Raw genomic sequence first — 7,585 nt, 5'->3', positions numbered from 1 at the left:
AAAAAAAAAAAAAAAAAAAAAAAAAAAAAAAAAAAGAAAGAAAGAAAGAAAGAAAAGAAAACAAACAGGCCTCTAAGAGATAAAAATAAAACAAAACCCAACACATTGGGACAGGACCAAACAAGCAAACAGAGAAAGAGAACCCAAGAAAAGGCACAAAATCCCGATATAGATGCAGAGAACCACTTGTTACACACTCTGCCATCCATTAAAACACTAATCTTTTTTCGAGATCATTTTGAAGAAAGTTCCACGAGGTACTAAGGAGAAGGTATAGTCTCTTGTGTTTGGGGGAAATGTTTTGAAAACATCTGTTAGGTCCGTTTCATGCTGGTCGGTTAGCACCAGCATTTCTCTGTGGGTACTGGAGTCTCCCACTACCAGTGTATGAGGGTTGACAGGTGATTTAAGCTGGTCTAGTGTTTCTTTTATGAGCTTGGGTGCCCTTGTGTTTGGTGTATAGATGTTAAGAACTGTGGTGTTCTCTTGGTAGATTTCTCTTTGGGTGAGTATATAGTCTCCTTCCTTACCTCTTTCCTTAGTTGGGGTTTTACTGCTGGGAACAGACCCCATGACCAAGGCAACTCTTAAAAGGACAACATTTAATTGGGGCTGGCTTACATGATCCGAGGATGTGATGGTTTGTATATATATGTTCAGTCGATTATCATCAAGGCAGGAACATGGCAGCATCCATGGTGCAGGAGGAGCTGAGAGTTCTACATCTTGATCTGAAGGCTACTAGCAGAATACGAGCAGCTAGGACTAAAGTATTAAAGCCCACACCCACAGTGTCACACCTACTCCAACAGGGCCACACCCACTAATAGTGCTACTCCCATGGCCGAACATATACAAACCGTCACACCTCTTCTGATGACTTTGGATCTGAAGTCTATTTTGTCAGATATTAAAATGGCTACACCAGCTTGCTTCTTAGATTCATTTGCTTGGAATGTCTTTTTCCATCTTTTTGCCCTATGGTGATGTCCATCTTTGATGTTAACATTCGTTTCTTGGATGGAGCAGAAGGATGGATCCTGATTTCACATGCATGCCTGTGATTTTTTTTTTTAATCGGGGAATTGAGACCGCTGATGTTGAGAGTTGTTGATGAATAGTATTGGTTATTTTGTTAGTTTTGTTGTGTGGTGTGTATGTTTCCTTTCTTTTGATTTGCTGGTCCAGGATTATTTTTGCTTGTTTTCTTGGGTGTGGTTAACCTCTTTAGGTTGGAATTTTCCTTCTAATATCTGTATGGCTGGATTTGTAGATATTGCATAAATTTGGTTTTTTTAATGGAATACCTTATTTCTGCCATCTATTGTGACTGAAAGGTTTGCTGGGTGTGGCAGTCTAGGCCATCATCTGTGGTCTCGTAGAGTCTGCAGTACATGTGTCCAGTCCAGGCCCTTCAAGCTTTTAGAATCTCCCTAGAAAAGTCAGGTGTTATTCTAATAGGTCTGTAAATGTTGCTTGGTTTTGTTTTGTTTTCCTTTTAGCTCTTCCTTTGTTCTGTATGTTTAGTGTTCTGATTTTTTTGTGACAAGGGAATTTCTTTTTCTGGCCCAGTCTATTTGGTAATCTGTATGCTTCTTGTACTTTGATAGGCATCTCTTCCTTTAGATTAGGAAACTTTTCTTCTGTGATTTTTGTTGATAATGTTTTCTGTGCCTTTGACTTGAGTTTCTTCTCCTTCCTCTGTTCTCATTATTCTTGATTTAGTCTTTTTATGGTGTCCCAGATTTCTTGGACATTTTATGCCAGAATTTTTTTTTTTTAGATTTAACATTTTATTTGACCGAGGTAATTATTTCTTCTTTCGAGTCTTCAGCGTCTGACATATCCTCTTCACTCTCTTGTATTCAGTTGGTGAGACTTACCTCCCAGGTAAGGGTCCTATTTAAGTTCCTAAATTTACCATTTCTAGAATTCCCCCAGTCTGAGTTTTTCTTTATTGATTCTATTGCTGCTTTTAGGTCTTGAACAAGTTTATTCGTTTCTTTCCACTGCTTGTGTTTTTGTAGGTTTCTTTAAGCGATTTATTCACTTCCTCTTTAAGGACCTCTATCACATTCATGAAGGCTATTTTAAGGTCTTTTTCTTGTGACTCAGCTCTGTTGCAGTTCTCTGTGGTAGGGTTGCTGGCCTCTAATGGAGACACCTTATCCTGGCTGTTATTCGTTGTTTTTACACTGGAGACTGGGTATCGGGGTTTGGGATGGCTGTGATTCCAGGTGCTGATGTCTGGTCTTGTCTTTGTTGGATGGGTGTCTTGTACTTTGGTTTCTGTCCCTCTCTGATTCTTAGGAGGGCATCTTAGTTGGGGTTTTATTGCTGTGAAGAAGACACCATGACTACAGAAACTCTCATAGAGGACAATGTTTCATTGAGGAAGGCTTACAGTTTTGGTGGTTTATCATCATGGCAAGAATCAGGGTGGCAGGCAGGCAGACATGGTGCTGGAGAAGGAACTGAGAGTTCTACATCTTGATCAGAAAGGCAGCAGAAGGTGACCGTGGGTGTGTATCACACTGGGGATAGCTTCAGCATATCTAATCGTAAAGCCCGCCTCCACTGCGACACACAACTTCCAACAAGGCCACACCTCCTCAGAGTGCCACTCCCTATGAGCAAGCATTCATGTGGGTCTATAGGGAGCATACCCATTCCATTTGCATGTGGCCTGATGGAGAATTCTTCTGGGATCCTGCTGGGTGTGTTCACTGGGGGTCCTGGGTAAAATATGTTTCTTTTTTTTTTTTAAGATTTATTTATTATATGTAAGTACATGGTAGCTGTCTTCAGACACTCCAGAAGAGGGAGTCAGATCTTGTTACGGATGGTTATGAGCCACCATGTGGTTGCTGGGATTTGAACTCCGGATCTTCGGAAGAGCAGTCGGGTGCTCTTACCTACTGAGCCATCTCACCAGCCCCAAAATATGTTTATATATATATGGAACTGCAACTCGCTACCATCTCGCCAGCAAGAACGATGCGATACATCGTTAGGATCCTTCTGCAGTAAAGCTTTAATGCATCTCGAGAGGCAATGCATAAGCTACNNGAAAGCGGAGACCCCNNNGNNNAAAAACCCTCTCCCTTATATAGGAAATGTTCTCCGCCTAGGACGTGTAGCTCCCTGGTTGGCTGCTCACTATCGGCCCAGATGACGCCACGGGACAGGCAGGGCGCAAGGGATGGAAATTTACCCGGCACATGCGCAGACCGCTTGTTTACCAGTTAGAACACCGGATGCCAGCACCATCTTGCCATGGTGAATGTGAGGACGGCTCCCCACATGGAACCGATTCTTAGGAATGAGCATGGTCTAGGAGAGTAGGTGTTGAGGGGGTGGGTCCACAGGAGGGAGGAAAGCAGGGTGTTTAGTCAGGATCTGCTTAGCCCCCGGGGATTGAGAGCCAAGAGTGAGGAGAGGCCACAACAGAGAGCCCACTACAGACCTGGGGAATGAGACTGGGGGAATGGATTTGAAGGAGAGGAGGGAGAGGCAAAGATCTATGGATAACCTATTTGTTTTCCTGGCTGCGGTGGCCTGTGGATTCCCACGGAATCCTATGTTACATTCTATGTGGACTCTTCAGAATTAACTTCCAACTTAAAATTTTTTCTTCTTTCTTTTTCTTTTTTTGGTTTTTCAAGACAGGGTTTCTCTGTATAGCCCTGGCTGTTCTGGAACTCACTTTGTAGACCAGGGTGGCCTCGAACTCAGAAATTCGCCTGCCTCTGCCTCCCAAGTGCTGGGATTAAAGGCGTGCGCCACCACTGCCCGGCAAATTTTTTCTATAACTAGATCTACAATACGTTTGTCAAATCTTTTAAATATGTTTAAACATTTACTTATCAGCTATTCATATATTTACTTATTCAATGTATGTATACGTATGAGGCAGTGGGTTTTCTTCTACTATGTGAATTGGGGCATCAAATTCAAGTTGTAAGCCTAGGTGGCAAACATCTTAACTCACTGAGCTATCTTGCTGGTATCTCTATTTCTATCTCTATCTCTATCTATCTATCTATCTATCTATCACATTTTCATGCAACTTATACCTGTCTATATTTTACATCTCTAAGTTCATGCTATTTTCATATATATACACATCATAATTTCTTTGGGGGCTGGGGATGTAGCTCAGTACACAGCATTTGCTATGTTTGAACAAACACCTACAGTCTATCCCCAGGACCATAAAACGAGACAAAAATCAAGTGAAACAAAATCCACCATAGCTGTTTCTTGTTTGACAAATGATTTCTTCATTTCTTCCTTCAAACAGCCTTATTTTCAAGTCTTTGGGAGCTGAGTCCACTGTTAAGTTGGCTGTTTCTGTCTGTTTTTCAGTTTTCTACTATTCGGTTCCTTCAGGTCCTGGAATCTGGGTTCTGGGCTGGGCATTTGGGTTCTGCATTGTGCTTTTTTTCTGTTTCCTTCCTTTTTTGTCTGGTGGTTTTAGTTTTCTGCTTGCCACAGATATATCCTAGCATAGAACTTCCCTCATGCCCTTTACTGACACTGGAGGATTGTAGACCCAGTGACACAGCTGGAGAAAGGCTTGGGCCATTCTTTGTTGATGTCTTAGTTACTTTTCTATTGTTGTGAAAAGACACCATGGCCAAGGCAGCTTAGAGAAAAAAAAATTCTTTTTTTTTCGAGACAGGGTTTTTCTGTGTAGCCCTGGCTGTCCTGGAACTCACTTTGTAGACCAGACTGGTCTCGAACTCAGAAATCTGCCTGCCTCTGCCTCCCAAGTGTTGGGATTAAAGGTGTGCACCACTGCACCCGGCTGAAAAAAAAAATTTTTTTTATAAGATTAGAGTTCATGGGCTGGTGAGATGGTTCAGTGGGTAAGAGCACTGACTGCTCTTCTGAAGGTCCTGAGTTCAAATCCCAGAAACAACATGTTGGCTCACAACCACCCGTAATGAGATCTGATGCCCTCTCTTGGTGTGTCTAAAGACAGCTACAGTGTACTTATGTATATTAATAAATAAGTCTTTGGCCCAGAGCAAAGGGAAGAGTTGACCAGAGCCAGTGGGGCTAACTGGAACGAGCAGGGCTGACCAGAACAAGCAGAGGTCCTAAAAATTCAATACCTAACAACCACATGAAGGCTCACAACCATCTGTACAGCTACAGTGTACTCACATAAAATACATAAATAGATAGATAGATAAATCTCTAGAAGTAAAACTACTTACTAAAATATATAAAATGTAATAAAAATTGTTACAAAAAAATTAGAGTTCATGTGTGGTGGTTTGAATAGGCTTGGCTCATAGGGAGTGGCACTGTTAGGTGGTATGGTGTAGAGGAAGTGTGTCATTGTGGGGTGGACTTTGGATGCCTCATATGCTCAGGCTTTGTATGTACAGAAGAGACAGTACTCTCCTGGATACTTTTGAATCAAGATGCAGAACTCTCGAGTCATCCAGCACCATGTCTGCCTGCCTGCTGCCCTGCTTTCCAGTATGGCAATAATGGACTGAACCTCTGGAACTGTAAGCCAGTCCCAATTACACATTGTCCTTTGTGAAAGCTGCCTTGGTAATGGTGTCTCTTCACAGCAATAAAACCCTTAGTAAGATGCCATTGTAGGGAGCATGGCAGGCAGGCATGATGCTGGAACAGTAGCTAAGAGCCCGCATACTTAGCCACAAGCACCGGGTGAAGGGGGGGGGGGGGGGGGGGGGGGGGGGGAGAGAGAGAGAGAGAGAGAGAGAGAGAGAGAGAGAGAGAGAGAGAGAGAGAGAGAGAGAGAGAGAATGGGTCTGGTTTTGAAACCTCAAAGTCCACCCCCTCTAATGAAGCCACACCTCCTTATACTTCCCAAACAGTTCACAAACTGTCTTCAGCTATATGAACCCATGAGAGCCATTTTCATTCAAAGCACCACAATTAAGAAGATGTTTCTGGGGCTGGAGAAATGGCTCAGTGGTCAAGAGCACTGCTCTTCCAGAGGTCCTAAGTTCAAATCCCAGGAACCACATGGTGGCTCACAACCATCCATAATGAGATCTGATGCCCTCTTCTGGTGTGTCTGAAGACAGCTACAGTGTACTCATATCAAATAAAGTAAATAAAATGTTTTAAAAAGAAGCTGTTTCTGTCCTCCAACATCCCTTTGCCCACAGTTTCTGCTGGATGTTTTTCCTTGTGTTCTGTGGTTAGCCTTCCCTCACAATGAATGGCCATATTACCAATCCCTTCACTCCATTCCCTGGGTGACATTTTAGCTCCCATCACCCCACAGGGTTTGGCTCTGTTCACCATTTTTCTCTCTAGTTCTTTATGTCTATCCACCAGGTGTTTATCCAGTGATCTGTTTCACTTTGTTTTTGTTTTCTGGAATTCATACTTTGGAAACTTTATCTTCTAATGTCACTTGTTTAGTAGCATTAAGAGTATTACTCTGGCTGGGCAGTGGTGGCTCACGTCTTTAATCCAAGCATTTGGGAAGTAGAGGCAGGCGGATATCTGAGTTTGAGGCCAGCCTGGTCTACAGAGTAAGTTCCAGGACAGCCAGGGATACACAAAGAAACCCTGCCTCGAAAAGAAAACAAACAAGCAAGCAAACAAATAACAACAACAAAAAAGAGTGTTAATCTTCCTTGTCACTGTGAAGTTATTTAGAATCGTAAGGTAAACACAGCGCTGCATGTGCGGATGGAAGCATTTCCAGAAAGGTTTAACAAAGCAGGAGAGATCCACCCTAAATGTGGGTAGCACCATGCCAGAGGCTGGGGTTCTAAACTGAATGCAATGGAGCTGGCCACCAGTATTACCTGCTTTCTGCTTCCTGGCTGGATGTAATGACACCAGCTGTCTCAGCTCCCGCCACCACTCCTTCCTGCCAAGACAGTGTCCCCACAAACTGTAAGCAAGAAGAAACCCTTTCTCACTGAAGTTGCTTCTCGTCGGGTGGTTTATCATGGCAACAGGAAACAATAGCTGATACTGAGGGTGTGTCAGAGTTATGAATCCACAACTTTCCCCCTCTTTAGCAGATAAGCAATGGCAAAGTTGAGGCAAAGTTTCATTTTTTAACAATGGAAACATACTAGCCGGAAGAAGCTGGGGTTTGAAACATTTAAGCCCTGAGACTTCAACTCTGTAAGTCCCAGTAATGGACATGGATGGGCTTAGCAGGCTGCTCACTGAAGGGAACTCCCATGGGGGACTTGTTATTACAGGTCAGCTTCTTAGAGTGACCTAATGGCAACAAAATGGCTTACAGGCACAGAACGTTCCACTCCAGTGTCCTGGTTACAGCCTCTTGTCAACTGCAGCTACCCACCAAAGGCGTACCTATTTGTTTATTATTGATTGATTGATTGATTGATTGATACGGTCTCACTCTGTAGTGCAAGCTGGTTTGGAACTCATGATATAGCCAAAGCTAGCCTTAAACTCACAGAAATCCTCCTGCTTTAACTTCTGAGTGCTGCCATTACAGGCATGAGCCACTATAGCTGGATAGACAATTCAGAGAAGGGGAGGAGGAGAGACAGAGGCAGGGAAAGACACAGAGAGAGAGAGAGAGAGAGAGAGAGAGAGAGAG

Source organism: Mus pahari, chromosome 14 (assembly GCF_900095145.1).
Source record: "Mus pahari chromosome 14, PAHARI_EIJ_v1.1, whole genome shotgun sequence".
In the NCBI taxonomy this organism is placed as follows: domain Eukaryota; kingdom Metazoa; phylum Chordata; class Mammalia; order Rodentia; family Muridae; genus Mus; species Mus pahari.
Note: the sequence above shows the minus strand (reverse complement) of the source record.